Below are 18932 nucleotides of genomic sequence, written 5' to 3' on the forward strand. Positions count from 1 at the left end.
GTGGCAAAAAGAGGTCTTCAGTTTCAGAAATCTGAGCCCCCGACCTTGCAAACAGGGAGGGACACGAGGCTGACACTGGGGCTGCTTGTGGCATTTGGTTTGTTTCTGGGCTCATGTCTGACATAGTTACATCAGACTTTGCTGGGCTGGGTGAAGCCCATAAGGCTCAAAGAGTCAGGCCTCCAGGTGAAAACAGCGTGAGCTGTCTTAGGAAGGGTGTGTGTGTGTGTGTGTGTGTGTGTGTGTGTGTGTGTGTGTGTGTGTGTGTGTGTGTGTGTGTGTGCGCGCGCGGGGGTACACTCGTGGTGGTGTCAGCAGCTTCTAAGGAAAGCTTGCAGTGTAAACGTGGGCTTCCTCTTGTCCAGAGTTAGCCTGTTCCGGGAATAGAGCACAATTCAGGTTTCTGAGTTGGAAGCCTGATTAATCTCTCTGTCAGTTACATATGGAAATAAATTAGTAAATGGTCCATCTGGGACTAAACTACTGCAGAGGCGATAAATTATCACCATCGTATATGTCGGTATTGCTGAAGGCTGAGCTGTGCTCTCAGGAGCTGAGGAAAGATAACTGGGTACCTGGCTGTGGTCAGAGGGATAACATTTGTTGAGAGAAAAATCTTAGGGAAGAATTTACCTTGAACTGTTTCTAGGGAGAACGGCGTGGTTGATGCCAAGTCTGCTCTTTAGAACTGCTCTATCTGCAAACATTTAAGGAGTCTTGAGGGCATATGGAACATTTGAGTTTTATGTTTTCAAAGGGTAGTGTAATACCTCGTTGTTAATTAATACCCAAGGTCTCAATAAAGAGTAGAGTTCCACGTCTGTGTGTAAGATTGTGTGCTATGCACCAACAGTCTCGACTTCAACAAAGGCGGGGCAGGTCAACGTGTCTCTTTTTTGCTTTTTAAAAAAGATTTGTAGCCAGGCGTTGGTGGCGCTTGTCTTTAATCCCCAGCACTCGGGAGGCAGAGACAGGCGGATCTCTGTGAGTTCAAGGCCAGCCTGGTCTACAGAGCGAGTATCAGGATAGACTCCAAAGCTACACAGAGAAACCCTGTTTCGAAAAACCAAAAAAAAAAAAAAAAAAAAAAAAGATTTGTTGGGCATATATGTCACTGGACATGATTAGAGGTCACAGACGGGACCCGTTCTCTCCTCTCACCTTGTGTAGAGGGAGGATGTCTTGTCTCTGCAGCTAGCTGCTGACTGCTGATTCTTGGCTTCCCATCTTCCTGCAGGAGTGCTGGGGTTGCAGATGTATGCCACCACAGCTGGCTTTTTTATGTTGACTCTCATGACTGAACTTGTCAGGCTTGGATGACAAGTGATTTATCTGCTAATCCTTCTGCCTCAGTCTCCCAGAATTGTAAGAGTAGGCTACCATATCCTTCCTAATTTTCTTTTATATAAAAAATATAAAGTGAGGCTTAGGGGATCCAACCTTGTTCATAATCGTTAGCATGGTTAGAAGGAAGAGTTGTAACAGGCAAGAAGATATGGCTAATTCTGATTTTTAAATGTCAACCGAAGCCTTGGTGTGACATCAAGATCCCACCATTAATAAATACCCAGCATCAAGAAATGGAGACATAACACATTCTGCTTATGTCCGTGTTCTAGAAGCAAGAACAGTCATTGAGCTCAAAGCCCCCCTTCTCCAATTGAGGAGTTCGGTTATAAGTTCACTTTTTGGAGGACGTATGTTCACCACAGTCAGCCTGAGATATCGTATAATGTTAAAACCAAGAAAGTATCAGGTCTTTGAGGTGTCATAATATATTTTGCTCCTTAGCAAAAAATACCCAGGTTGGCAGTGTGTGTGTGTGTGTGTGTGTGTGTGTGTGTGTGTGTGTGTGTGTGTGTGTGTGTGTGCGCGCGCGCGCTCTATCTCCAGGGTAGACCATGAGTTGTGAGTCCTTGAAGCAACTGAGAGACTCCTTTGTGGAAAATGCAGAACAGCAAATCTAAAACGTAAACTGGGTACAGAAATCTTCAAGTGTTATTTCAAAGGACATGGATTTCTAAGCCCAGGGTATAGCCTGAGTAGCTTTTCCTCGGGAATTAGAAGCCATGGTCGCCTTGATCTCACCTTTCAGTATTTGGAATTGACCTTGATCCTCTCAGATCATCAGGTTTCTTATTAATCAGCTAAACCTGGTTCCTCTGTATCTCAAATAAGACGAAAGTTAGAGCATGGCCTGTTTTTGTCTGACCCAATCTAGTTGTTGTTGTTGTTGTTTAAAAATTTAATTAATTTATTTCTTTGAGACAGGGTCGCATGTGTTCCAGGCTAGCCTACAACTTGATATGTAGCCAAGAATGGCCTTAAAATTCTGTTCTTATGTTGACTTCCTGAGTGCTAGGATTGCAGGCATGGGCCACCATATCTGGTTTTACACAGTGGAGGGGATCACACCAGGGCATCAACTCCACCAACTGTACTAGCAACCCAGCACCCTGATTCAAGAAGTATTAATTTGATATATGTGCATGCCTATGTAGGGGTGTGTGTGTGTGTGTGTGTGTGTGTGTGTGTGTGTGTGTGTACATGTGCATTTGTGTATTGGAAGTCAGAGAACATCTTTCTGGAGTTGGTTCTTGCCCTTTCACCTCTATTTATTTGTTTGTTTTGAGTCAGGGTTTCACTGTATGGCCCTGTCCTGGAACTCCAGCTGTAGACCAGGCTGGCTTCGAACTCACAGAGATGCTCCTGCTTCTGCCTCGCAAGTGCTGGGATTAAAGGCATGTGCCACCATTGCCTAGGGAAACCTTTCTCTTGTTTCTGCTGCTGTGAAGTACACTCCAGGCTCACCAGCCTAAGAGCTGCTGCCCAGGTCTGCTGTCTGCCTACTGTCTCAGGAGTGCTGGGAGCACAGATGCCCAGCACTGCTTCCATCTTTTTACATAGATCCCAGCTCTTTACATAGGGTTGAACCCAGGGCCCCAGACATTAGACCGCTGAACCATCTCCCTACCACCCACCCCGATTCTAATCTTAAGGTTCATCATTATTGTCATTGTCTTAATGATCAACCTCTAACTTCATCCTAACCCCAACTAGACAACAAATGTCTTCCCCAGAGCCCTCTAACCAACACAAATGACACTCTGGGTGTATCATGCTTGTGTCTTCCCGAGTGGGTAATGCATTTTGAAGAACCTCTTCCCCTTTCTCCTTCCTCCCTCTCCAATCCCTCCTCAGTGTTCTGTCTTTATTTATGTTTTAAGCATAAGGTAGAGTAAGGTAAAGTTTTATTTTACACTGGATCAATGCCTTTGTGTGAGTGGATGAATGATGATCTAAGGTCAGAGGCTCTTGAGGGCTCGTGGAAGCCTGCTCTGTGCCCCTCTCCCCCCATTATTCTGTCTGTAGAACCTGGATCAGAGCTAAGACTTCTGTCTTTGTAGCAAAGACCAGAGATGCTGCTGTTCCAAGGACCTGTTTGAAATCCTCTGTTGTAATGACTGTTTCCTAACGTGCTCACACCAACCCTCACAGGACAATATCATTCTTTTCTTAGAGAATCTATTGATTTGTCATTCTTCAGGCCTTCGAGGCCAAAAATTGTCTTCCAGTGAAAATCATTATGCAGTCTATCTCATGTGCCAACTTTTCTATTGTCCAGTGTTATTAACCATGACCCACTAACTTGTGAGTTAAGTGAGGTAGTTCTTAGCACTAGAAATAGAGGGACTGCATCTTACCACGGAGACATTGACTTTGCAGCCTCGCAGTGGATCAAGGCTGGCCTTGAACACTCTGTGGCCTCTGACAGACAGACGAATGTTTCAGAGGTAGCTATAAGAAAGGAAAATAATCTCAGGAACGTCTAGGTGGCTTTTGTAGTGAATCAAATAATCTCACAATGTCTATGGCATCTATTTTCAAATTTCTGGGCCCTCTTGTCCTCTAGAAGCAGTTTCAAAATCACTCCATCCTGAAGGCCTGACTCCTTCACTGTCCTGAGACCTGAGAGGCACTATGGCAAGTGGCTATTCACTGAAGTGTGTCAATTTCTAGGGTCAGGCCAGAGAGGACATGCGCGGCAGCGGCTGTGAGGACTAGTTGCTTCTGTATGCTAACCCTGTCTCCCTTCTGCTCCACTCCAGCAGCCTCTGGAAGTGTCGTCTAGTGACTATGAAGGCATCTCTGTCCTTTCTGGAGCGATGCTGACCTCCGTTTCCTGGACCCACTCTGACTCAGGTAAGTCACACTCTGGTGGCCCTTCCCCGGCCACCAAACCTTAATAGATTGCATCCAATCAATGAAATAGCGAAGCTATATTTAAATGCAAATACCAAGTTGATTGGTTCTCCCTCTGTTGTTACCCTTCCCCCAATCTTCTTAATGATCAGTTCCTGCAGCTGACCAGACTGACAATGTGGTCAATTCAATTTAGGCATTAAGATGATTGAAAAATCTTGATTCACATCTTTATTTAAAATTCTGCTGTGCATCTTAGTCTGCCCCCTCCCACAAAGCCACCTGAACATTGCTCGGAATTTTCATATGGAGACACACTAGTACCTAACTAGTGCCTCTAAATTACCTTCTTTCCCAGAATGCCTTGCGTAATTGCCATCATCCTTCTGATGTTGAGCCTGTTGGTTATGGCCAGAGGAGACTATTGAGTATCTGTTTTGTACACCTGGGATGAATGGGGGTGAAGAAACATGAAACTGTTTTCTATCCTCAGAGATCTTTCAGGATTGCCAGGTTCAGAACTCCAGTCATGAGAGGATGGCAGGGGGTGGAGCTCAGTTTGGGGTGGGTGCTGGGCACTAAGTATAGGGCTCTGCTTTGGGGAATCCACAGACTTCCAGATTTGAGGTTGAAATAGTTATTGAGGAATTTGTGAACCTAGAGGGGCCTCAGGTGGCTTCGTCTCTGAGGATCTCTTGGCTAGGCTGAGCTAGGATTGTGACATGACACTTCAGCAGGAAGACAGGACTGAGCCCTCAGTGAGCCCAGCTGATGCAGGGCTGGCTGCTTCATCCCTGATCCTCTGTCCCAACCAAAGTCAACTTCTCCTCAATGCCTGGGCTGCTTAAGATCCTAGAGTAGAGCCCCCTGGGGAACCCCTGCCCTGTGACAGAGGAGGCTTACCCGGTATCTTCTCTCCCACGACTGTGGCCACCGTTGTATAGCATTAGCATGGTGGTCTTTCTGCTTCTGTGCCTGTATGTATTATTATTTACTCTTCTCTTGCAAACTCACCCCTCCATCCTCCAAGTGCTTGGGGTACCCTCGGCTTGATGAGGCCCTGGGCGAAACAGATGCTGTTCGAGGCCAGCGCCTGACCTTCAAAGGTGCCGTTTAGAGCTAAGAAGTAACACTGAAGGGTAGGAAACACAAGTGAAGAACATGACTTTGTAAGTCCATGTGGGGATTGTCTCTAGATGCTTCCAAAAACCTGGATTCGGGGACAATCTTAAGCTCAAAATGGGAGCCATAGCTAAGAATGGGGAGCCAGACACCCCGAGTACTTTGTGGGTTGTGCAGCTGATATGGCCCACGTTCAGTTCTTTGGCAGTGCTGCTTATTTTTAAGATAGAGCTGTGATGTATTCACCACCCTGATAAATTCTTAAAGGTGCCACCGAGAACTGCCAACCAAGGTGCCTGGTATTGTATGGAAATGCCCTGACCATCCTGGACCTGCTGAGGTACACAAGTGCCCAGGCCCTATGTGATGGAGGAGCTCCAGCCTCCTGGAGTCACAGCTGTAATCCCCAGCCAGAGGGACAGAGAACGGTTAAGAGCAGTACCTTTAATCCCAGCACTCGGGAGGCAGAAGCAGGCAGATCTCTGTGAGTTCGAGGCCAGCATGGTCTACAGAGCGAGTTCCAGGATAGGCTCCAAAGCTACACAGAGAAACCCTGTCTCGAAAAACAAAAACAAAAACAAAAACAAAAACAAAAACAAACAAACAAAAAAAGCAGTAGATTTGGTATCCTCTTTCTGCTGCACTGAACGAGCGGACCCTCCTCTTCCCAGCTGAAAACTACATGCTGCTATGAACCAAAGAAAGCTCACTATTGGCGTAGATGAGACAAGCTAAGAGAGGTTTTTTTTTATATATATATATTTTTCAAGACTCAGGAGAAGATAACAGCAGAGTAAACTTTGGGCCTTTTAGGAATGCTGTGAAGCACTGGGAATGTGGCTCTGTTAACAGAGTGTGTGCCTCGCATGCACTAAGCCCTGAGCTCCATCTCAAACACTGCACAAAGTCAAGTGTGGTGGCCCATGCCAGTAGTCCCAGCACCTGGGTGTGGAGGCAGGAGGTCGGAAGTTTAAGAGCATCCATCCTCCTCTTCACAGCTAGTTGGAGGCCAGCTGGTGTTGCAGGGCACCCTGAAGGGAATTGACATGTTAGTGTCTCTAAGTAGGGTTTTGTTGGGGGTGGGGGGAGCCTCCCTCAGTTCATTCATCTCTGCATGGCGAAAGCCGCTTTTGCACTACAGTGGAAAAAATAGGACAGGCAGAGCAGACACCATAAAATATTTACTGTTTGACCTTTTGCAGAAGTGTGCCGTCTCCTAGCCTAAACAATGGTGTGACGTGTGCATTTGCAAAATTCAAGATGTGGACTCCATTAAGAAAATCTGGTCAAATAATGAGTAGATTCAAGTAGGCAAAGGAGTGTGAGAGAAACTTTCTAGATAGAGACACTGAGTCAGTCGCACTGAGGTTGGATTTTCCAAGTATCCCCGTAACTGTCAGTTAAACCTAAACACATCATTGAAGCTATTTCACTTCTGGAACCTACATGCACTATTAGTCTGGTTTTCAAATAAGGCAACAGGCTTCCTGGATTAAATGTTGGACTAGATGGGCACCAAATTAAAGCCAACCTTGCATTTTGGAACTTCTTTTCTTTTCTTCTAATTTTTTAGAGCTATTTTATCTTAAAGCAAATAAATACTTGGTTTTAAATCAAGTAAATGTTTCAGGATAACCATGAATAAGCTAGTTCGCCCTGCCAATGTTTTTTCCCCCAAGCTGGTAGGATTGCATGATACTGAAGTAAAAAACTATGGTTAAAGTTGGAGATGTGAACCGGGCGTTGGTGGCACATGCCTTTAATCCCAGCACTCGGGAGGCAGAGGCAAGCGGATCTCTGTGAGTTCGAGGCCAGCCTGGTCTCCAGAGTGAGTGCCAGGAAAGGCTCCAAAGCTACACAGAGAAACCCTGCCTAAAAAAAAAAAAAAAAAAAGTTGGAGATGTGAGCTCCTATCTTACTGAATGGCTGAGCCAGGGAAGGCTGTAGCTTAGTAAGATTTAAGAGTGCATCCTGTGGGGCTGGTGAGATAGCCGAGTGGGTAAAGGCACTTGCTGCCGAATGATGTAAGTCCCATGACCCAAGTCCAACCCCCAGAACCCAAGGAAAGATAGAAGTAACTGACTCTGCAAAGTTATTCTGTGACTGTCACACTCATGTGGCATGCTGTAGGCACACACACACACATAATTACAATAATAATAAATATTATCGCTTCTCGGCCTTTTGGCTAAGATCAAGTGTAATAATAATAAATATTTAACTATGTTGGTGTTGGAGAAATACATGGTAAGAGCCCTTATTACGCCAGGCATTGGTTGCCCTTGCCTTTGATCCCAGCACTCGGGAAGCAGAGGTAGGTGGATCTCTGTGAGTTTGAGATCTGGTCTGCAGAGCAAGTTCCAAGACAGCCAGAGCTATAACACAGAGAAACCATGTCTTGGGGGGGGGGGGAAGAAAACGAAAGAAAGACACAACAAAAACAAGAAAACAAAAAAGAGTTCTTTTTTGTTTCTTTACTGCTCTTTAAGAGGACCTGGTATTCAGTTCCGGGCTCCCACATGGAGGCTCATAACTGCCTAGAACTCCAGTTCTGTTGCCTCAACATCCTATTCTGACTCCCTGGCTTCTCCACACATATGCACAGACACTCATATATGTTCACACACATACATAAACTAAAAAAAAAATTTAAACATAAATAAATACAATGGACAAGTATGTCAGGGGATGGAGGTACACCTTGGCTGGTAGAATGCCTGCCTGATGTATAAAGTCTTGGGTTCAATCCAGAGTACTCATAAACTGGGACTTCTCCTCAGCTGCTTGGCAAGTTCATAACCAGCTTGGGCTTCATGAGACCCTGTCTGGAAAATAAAGCTCTAACCACATTCAACACAGACCAAATAGCCTATAGAATACTGTCGAACAAAGTGCTGTTTACTTGGAGGACTGTTTGGTCATTTCCCTAAGTCCTTCCTAGTCATTGTTCAGAACCAAACACATGGACTCAGAAGAGCCAATGGCTGGAAAGCAAGCCACATGTCTTGTATTGCTTGCTTCAAGAAACCCACCCCTGGAAAGTCACACATGCGCTTTGTGGATGCAGAAAGAAAAAAGAAAGAAAAATTAGGTAGACATTTCTAATCTTGTCTCGTAAACAATATAGGAATAACTTTAAAATATTCCACTTTAAGCATGCATTTAATTTGTGCTCTGGGAACCAAATAGTGTTGCCAAGATAGAGCATTCTAATAATGATTTATGTAAATTTATTTGTACAAAGTAATGGTGTAGTTGCCTATAGCAAATTGCTTAGAATATGAAATGACATTTATGGGATTTTTTTTTCTCTCTCGCTCTCTGAATGAATACAATGGAGAAAATGAGAGAGCCGAGAAAGCAAAAAAAGGAAACTTAAGTTCAAAATGGAGTCTGATGCCTCAAGAAGCAGAAATGGCTGGCCAGGTGTAAGAGCTGTATCTGGGTGGTTCTCTGTGATATAATTGTTATTTTAAGGACAAGAGAGTGTTGGAAGGCCAGAGCCCTATGTTTTGGGCATTGTAAAGGACACAGACACCAAAACTCTTAGAACAGCGACCCATCCTTTGCCCTGGTTAGTGCCCTGGTGGCTAGCTTACAACATGTGGCATACAAAACAAATGTAATTAAAATTGGGCAATTAATCTTAGCCACTAGTTACTTATTACCAGGGAAAGTTATTATTTACTCATAAATGGAGCCCAAATATTATGAAACAAAAACCAAGCAACAGAACTCTCCCAAGATCGGATTCTCAGACCTCTGGGCATGTGCCTGCACTGTTTGCACCACTGATAATGGCTTCAGGTGTTCCCTGGGAGCATTTGGTCAGTAAGAGCCATACCCCCAGCTTGGACCTGGTGAATACACACTACAGTTTCCACACCACGCACTGTTTAGAAGAATAAATTCAAACATCTTTACTCCTGAAGATATTTAATTTGTTCACAGAGTACTTTTCTTATCTCACTTCTCACTTGCTGGTCCCAATCACTCAGAGGAGGTGGATATTTTGTTTGTTTGTTTGTTTTTTGTTTTGTTTTTCGAGACAGGGTCTCTCTGTGTAGCTTTGGAGCCTATCCTAGCACTCACTCTGGAGACCAGGCTGGCTTCGAACTCACAGAGATCCTCCTGCCTCTGCCTCCTGAGTGCTGGGATTAAAGGCATGTGCCACCAACACCCGGTGAGGAGGTAGATATTTATATCATAAACTTGAGGGCTATGGAAGTGGCAGAACAAGATGTCCATGGGTTTCAGTCAAAGCTCTGCCTTTTGGCTTACCCCAAGGCATTTTGGAATTGTGCTCATGCTTGGGAGAGCACAAGTAGAGCAGAGTGACCATGAAGTGTGGTGCTCAGCTGGTCTGGGGCCACGGGCTGATGACTGACAAGATTTAAAGCCCAAGCAGGATCATCAGCCTGAATGAAAAGCACCTGGCTTTCAGGAAGGAGGGCATCTCTGTGAGTTCAAGTCCAGCCCAGTCTACAGAGTGAGTTCCAATATGACTAGGGCTACATAGAGAAACCCTGTCTCCAAAAACAAAGAAACAAACAAACCAAAAGGTGTGGTCTGACTTCAGATCAGCACAATGTTGCTAACAAATGCAGTTCTTGTTTGTTTGTCTTTTCAAGAACTCACAGAGATCTGCTTGACTCTGTCTCCAGATCGTTGGGATTAAGGGCATGTGCCAGCAACACTGGCACAAATGTAAATCTTAAAAGTTGTACTAAGGGGCTGGAGAGATGGCTCCTCCGGGGTAAGAGCACTGGCTGCTCTTCCAGAGGTCCTGAGTTCAAGTCGCAGAAATTACATTGTGGCTCACAGCCATCTATAGTAGGATCTGATGCCCTCTTCTGGCCTGCACTTATACATGCAGAGCACTCATACATAAAATATAAATAAATAAATAAATAAATAAATAAATAAATAAATAAATAAATAAATTGTGCTAAAGTTGGTTTTGGCAAATGGTCCTACGAACCTAGCCTGAAGCTGTGGAACCCTTAGCTGTTATTCCCTGTGATGACTAATCTAGATTTAGAATCACCATAGAAACCAACGTCTGGACATGTCTTCCTGAAGGTTCTCCATGAGGTTAATTGGTATGGGGAGAGCCATGCTAAACATGGAGGGGTACCATTACAAAAGCAGGGATCCCAGCATCAACTTTCCTCTCTCTGCTTCCTGACCATGGATGCAGTGTAATTGCTCCTGGCGGCATGACTTCCCTTCCCCGATGGACTGTGCCCTCACACTGAGCCAAATAAACCCTTTCTTCAGTTGCCTTTGTCAGGGATTTTGTCATACCAGTGGACAAGTAACTAGTGCATTCTGCGACTCATCCCTTCTGCTTCCCGGCCAGAAGACCCTGGATACAATTTCTGAAACTTGTTTACTTTATGGAGATGGTAGGAGGATTAAATAACTCTTTAAAGAGCTTGGCATGCTGCTCAGAAGACACTAAATTCTCAGTTCCTGGTGGCTCTTTGAAAATTCTTCTAGTCGGGGTGACCTGAGAGTGTATGGGTCAGACTAAAAATTGTAAGATTAAGTATATATTTAATTTAAATGTGACTTAATCTAAAAGATGTCAAAACCAGTTGTATATATATATATCAAAGATAGCAAATCACATATGAGAATTCTTTCATTTAACAAACTGCTCTTAGTGTTTAAAGCCCTTTCTTGGTAAGCTGTTTACAAGGATGGAGAGACCAGATAGCCTGTTCTCAAGCCATATGGGAGGCCGATTGTTTTCTTTAATATTGTCATTAAAAAAATGGACTAGATGGCTATTTTCACATGATAAGTGGGCCCAGTGCAGCCACTTCAATGCACACGGTTTTTATTGTCTAAGAATTTGGAAATTAAGCTGAGCCACATCCTTCTTTGTTGCTACAAGTCCTGATCCTGGCAAAGAGCCTGAGAGTTGTTTCCCTTCAGTAGTCCTGGCTAGCTAGGGAGTGGATTAAGACAAATGGATGGGAGTCTGACTTTTGGCTCTGGTGCTTCTGCCTGCAAAAGAAGCCATTGTCCCTCTCTGCTGAAAGGTTCTCAGCCAGTGTAGTTGGGCCCTGTTTAGATAGCATTAGTTTCCGTTAGAACTTTATATCCTATGCTGTTATTGAGAGTAGAAATGAAAATGAATCCTCTCTAAAATGTGTTGATTTCTGTATTTTCTTTTAAATGGCTTTATAACACCCCAGAAAACGCATCTCACAAAAGATTCTCTGAAAAAAAAGGTAAGGAAATGTGAAGTGTGGGATTCCTCTTTTAATTTTGGAGACATGGTTTCAACAGCCCTGGCTGGCCTGGAACTTCGTGTATAAACCAGGCTGACCTCGAACTCGTGGAGAGCCACCTGCCTGTGCTTCCAAAGTACTAGACTAAAAGTTGTGTGCTGCCACAGCCACAGGGATTCTTTTTGTTTGTTTGTTTGTTTGATTCTTTTTGTTTTTCTAGACAGGGTTTCTCTGTGTATCCCCGAATGTCCTGGAACTCCTCTGTGGACCAGGCTGGCCTCCAACTCTCAGAGATCTACCTGTCCCTGCCTCCAGAGTGCTGGGATTAAAGGTGTGAATCACCACTGCCCAGCTTCCACGAGGATTCTTACATGAGATGAGAGATAAGTAATAAATGTAAAGAGTCCAAGAACGCATGGAGCTCAGTGTTAGAGCAGTTGAAAGCATGTGGAAGACCCCAGGTATGATACCCTGCCCCCCAAAAGAGAAACAGAGAAAAGACACTTCCAAGATCAGGTAACGCATCTCGTCCCAGACACTAGGAAACTCCTGTCTGGAAAGCAGGGAAACCTAAGGTGCCCTGCTGGAACTAACAGTCTAACAGAAAATAGACATTAGCTTACATGAACAGAGGGCTGGAGAGAGAGCCCAGGTTTGAGTCTCAGCGCCTACAGGCCAGCTCACAACTGTCTGTAACTCCAGTTCCAGAGGATCGGATGCCATCTTCTGGGCCTCTTGGGTTCTGCGTGCACATGGGCCACAGACATACATGTTGGTGAAGCACGCATACACATAAAGAATAAAATTTTAAAAATAGACCTTGAAAAATATATACCCGTAGAGATGTTCAAGTGTGGTCTCCTTCCTGTCCTAAGCCATGGTGAGGAGACTAAACTCATGATTGTAGAGATCAGTATCTTTTCTTGGTATAACGAAAAGGTGGCCATGTAAGCCTGTCCCCTTGACTGTACTCATGTGCTACATAGTGGCACCTTGGCCAGTGACGGATTGCCTGTCCCAGAAGGTTAAAGTAAAGCCAAGAAAGCCTGTGGCCTCATTTTTACTCTGCTCTTCCAACTGTCTCACGTGCATGTAGACTGTTGTGTTATACTTACCTTTAGCAGAACAGGTAAAGTTTTTCTACTTGTGGCCCTCCTTTTGCCTGAGAAAACTTATAGGACCCCAGGTATATAGGTAAATTAAATAGGTACACAAATCAAGCATTTACTGTTTGTAAATAATGCAACTTATTTTAAAATAATTCCTTGGTTATAAGTGGGATTTATCACCTATTAAAGACAAAAGCAGTTTGCATAGTAATTTCAAGGATATGCTTATTTATTTTTATATAACGAATTAAATCTTAGGCAAAAAGAAATTGTTGAAAATTCTGCCCCAATCCCAGGGTAAATTCACTTAATATTCCCTTCCCCCAAAAACACAAGGCAGAAACTCAAGCATCAATTTTAAAAGTCAAACATTCTAACATACTCCTTCCGGAGGTAAACTGATTTGATGCTTAACTCAAAAGCAGTGATGGTAGGAAAATATTAAGTCCTTGCTTCCTAGTTAAGCCATTGTGTTTCCTCAATTATACCATACAGTAGTCTCAAATCTGATCCGGTGCGGTGTCTGCTGTCATTGTGTGATGTGATAGCTTGTGAGATACAAATTGCCTGTGTTGTGTGTGTGTCAGAACCAAGGCTGCACTGAAGTCCTGTGATGCAACAGGGTCAAGCAGTGCCAGGCACACCTTCGATTCACCTGTCACAGTCACCATATCCTCCCCCGCCACACACATCCCCTCCTCGTGGCCCCCTCCCCAATCACTCATACAACCTCATAGGGGGTCACAGTCTATAGTTTAAGTCACTGTGACTTACAGTGTTTAGTGTGGCAATGTTCTGCATAGGTCTGTAGTGTGGGAAATGAGAAGCTATAGTTAACAAGGCTAGGTGTGTGACAGGCTGTACCATGCAGGCTTGTGTACTAGTGTGTGTGTGTGTGTGTGTGTGTGTGTGTGTGTGTGTGTGTGTGTGTGTCTGCGCATGCGCACACAGAAATGCCCTCTAATGACTATATCCCTGATGTCAAACAACTTGCCACTCCTTTTGCAATCTCGCTGCTGTGTGTGAAACCTAGATATGAGGACCCTTGGGTCTCCTGCTCCTACTTCTTGATGCCGCTTTTGTCTGCTTCTCTAGCCTCCTTTTGGTCTCATATTGCTGTTTACTGGAGGCCCAAAGCCCAGGGTTTATCCTTATTAAAAAGAAGATTAGCAAGTATTAGAGACATACCAGCAATTAAGACTTTTCCTCCTGGCTTCAGGAGAGTGGGGAACATTTGAAAAGATGAGTGGGCATCTGTTCCTAGCACTCTGGGCTAAGACATGCAATCACATCTTTATCTCCCGGGTGACATCTGGACATGCCAACCCCTGCAGAGGCAGAGAGGAGCTGTTCCTCTGATTGCCAGGAGTAGTGAGTTATTGAACCTGTTGATCTGCATTGTACCTGTTACCCTCATGTGTCCCCCAGTGTCATACTGATTATCACTCTGTCTCTTGTAAACGCATATGAAGGCCACCAGTGGATAATGGAATGTTAATCTGGGATTGAGTCATTGGGCCCAATCTCAGGACTATGTTCCATGCTTGGAGGGCCACTGATGACGGTGTCAACATAGTACAAGAAAGAATGTCTGGAACTGGGGCTAGAAGTCAACTGGTAGAGTGCCTGCCTAGTGTGCAGGACTCCCTGTGTTCAGTTACCAGCACTACATAAACCAAGTGTGGTGACCTGAGCCTTGTAATCCCAGCACTTGGGAAGTGGAAACAGGAAGATCAGAGTTCAAGGTCATCCATGACTAAATAGGAAGACATAGACTAGCCTGAGCTGCCAGAGATCCTATCTCAAAACAACAACAACAAAAACAAAACAAAACAAAAAAACCCCTGGCTTTAGTGGGACCAAACTTCAAGTCAGTGTGGGGATGTCTTCCTGGGAGTCTGAAGAGCTATTTTGAAGTAGATTCTTGTTGCAAGAGAGTGGCTTTCAAATTGGCTTGCTTAATATGACAAATAGACCATGGAAGAGGAGAGAGGCTTTTTGCAAAGGCCTGCCTCCCCAGAGCCTAGGTCCAATGGCCTCTGAACAGTTGGACTTTTGACAGTCAGACCCTAGTACAAAATGTGTTTGCTTGTGAGATCAGCACACTGATAGCAACCAGGGTAAACCCGTTTATCAGCTCGGCTTTATTTGTGCTAGAAGCTCAAGGAATTGAACTGCTTTTGACTGCACCCCCCCGCCTCCCCTCCCCCAGTGTCACTATCTTCTGGTGACATGTAATTTTCCAGGTGAACAAAGAGAGGCAGGGAATTGGTCCAAATAGCCACTGAAGGGCTGAATTACTCCCCAGCGATTCGTTGGATCTGATGAATGGGTCCCGCTGTCTCCTTACCTGTCTCTGGTAAACTGGGTGAGAACGAGACAGGACTCAGTTCTGTTGGAGAACTAGGGGATGCTGGAGGGTCCCATCGGAGCCTGCTGACTCCTCGTTTAGAGTGGTGAGTGGCTGTGTCATGGGTAGCAAGGTGCTTACTAACTCCTGAAGACTGTTTTCTTTTTGAAGCTTGCTCTCTTGTAGCCCAGGCAGGACTCCATACTCATTGTAGTGAGGATGACCTTCTGATGACCTCTCAAGTGCTGGGATTCCATGCACCACCACACCCATTTTATGAGGTGCTGGGGATTGAACCCAGGTCTTCATATCATGATCAGGAAGCATTCTACCAACTGAGCTGTGCCCCAGCCTCAGGCTTATTATAATCACATTAAATAACATTATTTCCAATATGGATGTAATGGAAATATTATTACTATTTACATTAGCTTGCTGATATATGTGAAAGTTCATGTAATGTATGTGCATGTGGAACTATATATGTCTATATGAACATATATGCATGCATCTGTTAAATAAATGTTATTTTTAGATTCTGGGCACTTTATACCACACCCAGTCTCCTCGAGATTGGGATATAGCTAAATTATCACCATCTAACTACATTGTCTTCCATATCACCCTAAATCTGTGTCTTTCTTAGTTCTACCTGGGATATAGACTACGAGCTAAACTGAACAAAAATGCCAGCAAACTGCTATTTATTTTATTAAACAGCTCGAGCAGAGATGTTTGGTCTGATTGCTGAAAATTGTTAGCTTATCACTGAACTGCCCTGATGGTTCTTATTATTCAATTTGCCTTGCTTACAATAATAATTATTACTACATAAAAGAGCGTGGTGCTTTTATTTGTACAGTTCTTTCATTAATAATTTAACTGGCTATTACACCCAATGTAATCTTGACATATGTCAAGATGCTTAGAGGTCGGCCCTGAGCATCTTCAGATGTCTGAGTACAGGTGTGAGTTGTAAGACTTGAGTCGGGATACGGTGGGAAGGTCGCTGGCCTTGACATCCAGTTGTTGGCTCATCCCCGCCTTTCTCTGTTTGTGTCTGAACAGCTGAGTGCTTCAGCAATGGTGACTCCGACCTGATCATTTTAACACCCTGAGAGAACAGATCACAGTATAGATATTTTGCTGACTAATATGGCTGGCTTGTAGTGATTTACAAGATGATGATGATGATGATGATGATGATGATGATGATGATGATGGCTAAACCAATAAATCTGACCCAGGCTGGTGGAACAAGTGGCTTTGTAAATAGCCTGTGTATCTGTGGGGCTTGCTCTAGAGAAATGTGGAGATTTTATCAGTCACTGGTTAGCTGCCCCCACCCCATATATCAGAACTTTATAACTATAGATGTTTTATTACAGCATGCTGCATAAAACTGTAGTTTATGACCCTTTTAGTCTAGCACGTCTTTCTATAGGCTTTGTCTTAAACTCATGTTTCATATATTAATAAATCAGTAACTTGAGCTATGCCTCTTGAGGTATGAGATCACAGTGCAGGTTTGTGGGGGTGGGGGGCCACAACCTGACTCTGGTGGTGTCAGTCCACCAAGAAGGCCAAAGATTCCATTTTCAAACTGGGTTAAATGGGGAAAATCAAGCAAATGGAAGATTGCCATTTGGCCAGCCCAGCCTGGCTTCTGTGAGGATGAATATATCTGTTGGTCAAGAGTGTCATGGGGGGGGTGATCAGGTGTGATGGTTCACACCGCACTGGGGAGGCAGAGGCAGGAGGAGCCTGACAGGGAGGGAGGGAAGCAGGGAGTAAGGGACGAAGGGAGGAGAAAGAAAGGCCCCATGGAGGAAACTTTTCCTATCAGAATTGGAATTTATGAGAGTTATGCTGTTCTCTTCTGTGAGTGGCTCATGCTGCCTGAGCAGGTTCTGATGGCTGGCCTTTTACTGGACTGTGCACTCACTCAGCTCAGTAGCGGAAGCTTCATAGAGCAGGTGTCCGGAGTTTTTAGAGCTCCATTTCATGAGCTACCTTTTGAAATGAGTTGCACTATTCCTAATTAAAATTGCACTCACACCCTTAATGAACATCTGAGGCCCTGGCACAGTGAACCCTAGGGGTGCATAATCTATATTAATGCCATTGAGCATTGTCACTTCCTGATGGCCAAGTTGTGCATATGTGCAGCTCAAGCTTGGCTAGGTCATGAGGTGACAGGCGATGCCCCACACTCAGCAGTGTAAAATAACAAAATTTTTGTCCTTGCACACTCTACTTGTGTGCTGAGAGTGGTCAATAGCCGTCTCTTGGGTTTATTGTTAGTCTTGTTCCTAGAGCAAGAGATCCCAGCTGGATTACATTGTCAACTTGACACAACCAAGAATCATGGAAGAAGAGGGAGTCTTAATTGAGAGTTTGACCATATGAGATTGGCCTGTGGCTGGGTGTGGGAGGGGTTGATTGTTTGGGATATGGGAGTCCCCAGCCCACTGTGGGCTGTACCACCACTGGGTAGGTGGTCCTGGGTTGTATAAGAAAGCATGATGAGCAGGAACCAGAGAGAGCAAGCCCAAGAACCAGGGTTCTTCTATAGTTCCTGCCTTGCTTCAAGCTTATTGCCTTGAGTTCCTGCCATTTCTCAAAGATGGACTGTAACCTGGAAATGTAACTTCCTCCTCAAGTTGCTGGGTTCAAGGTTAGCCTGAACTACAGAACAAGTTCCACAACAGTCATGTCTACACTCAGGAACCCTGACTCAAACAACAAGGAGAAAGAAAGAAAGGGAGGGAGAGAGGAAGGGATGGAGGGAGGGAAAGGGAAGGAAGGACAAGGAAAGGAAAGGAGGAGAAAAGAAACACAGATGACCCCAGACAACAAGACGTGGCCTTTGAACTCATGCACTAAGCTTTTGTAGATGCTCTCTGGCTTGGCATTCTTAGGGTAGACACATCCCTAACTTAAGTGTTTTCTGGCACTCTTTTGTAGATGAGAACACTAAACCCAGAGAGCTAAAATCGTTTGCCTACAGTCTAAGGCACAGATGGTAGAATGGGACCTTGTACAGGTGGTAGGACAGTCATAGCCCAGCGGTTTCCATGAGAGGAGAAAGGCCTAGCAGCATTTAAGGTCCTTTCCACAATGTGGTAGAGAAATGGGTCATAACTGTAGGATGTTGCTGTTCTCCAGATCCGGTTTTGTGTTGAGTTCCAGTGTGTGCCTTGTATGGTGGTGAAATCCCAGGACTTCCTGCGTCTGCCAAGTTAATGAGGAGTTGCAGAACACCTGGCTGAGCTGGTGTGTAAATAGATGCTTGTGAAATGCATTTTACACAGTTGAGATAAACCCACGACTCGTCTGTGTCATGATGATCAATTTGGTTCTGGTATGTTCCTGTGGGAGGCAGATGACCTCAGAAGTACCTCAGACCAGAGGCAGGCCTTGCCCGAAAGAATGAAGGTATAGCTTTGAACTGGATGGGTCCTTCACAGCGGCCACCATCTCACTGGCATTTACCATGGCTATCCATTTGGTCTGCACTTTACAGTTTATATAGGGCACCTTCGTGTGCACACCAGCCTCACTCAGAACAGTCCTGCACCTTCAGCAAGGCAGGTGCTGCTGTGGTTTGGTTGCCTTTTGTCCCCTCCAAAGCCTGTGTTGAAATGTTGAAATTGAATTGTGCCTATGAAAAATGATGGACCCACGGGAAGCAATTAGGTTGAGAGGGAGAAATGCCTTTCTCAGTCTCAGGAGACTGGGTTAGTTATCAAGTGAGTCTCTCTCTCTCTCTCTCTCTCTCTCTCTCTCTCTCTCTCTCTCTCTCTGTGTGTGTGTGTGTGTGTGTGTGTGTGTGTGTGTGTGATGCGCAGGCACTCGAAGGATGGAGGTTAACTTTGGGTTTTGGTTCTTGTCCTCTGCTCTGTT

The 18932-nt window shown here is 44.7% G+C and overlaps 1 protein-coding gene across 1 annotated transcript in view; it reads left to right on the top strand.

Annotated features, from left to right (window-relative positions):
- Positions 1–18932, top strand: part of Foxn3 (forkhead box N3) — a 368012-nt gene that overhangs the window by 97699 nt on the left and 251381 nt on the right. Inside the window, exon 2 of the mRNA XM_027419621.2 lies at positions 4110–4203. The gene's annotated coding sequence lies outside the window, so the exon portion shown is untranslated. The remainder of the gene's footprint in view (positions 1–4109; positions 4204–18932) is intronic.

Source organism: Cricetulus griseus, chromosome 5 (genome assembly GCF_003668045.3).
Source record: "Cricetulus griseus strain 17A/GY chromosome 5, alternate assembly CriGri-PICRH-1.0, whole genome shotgun sequence".
NCBI lineage: Eukaryota > Metazoa > Chordata > Mammalia > Rodentia > Cricetidae > Cricetulus > Cricetulus griseus.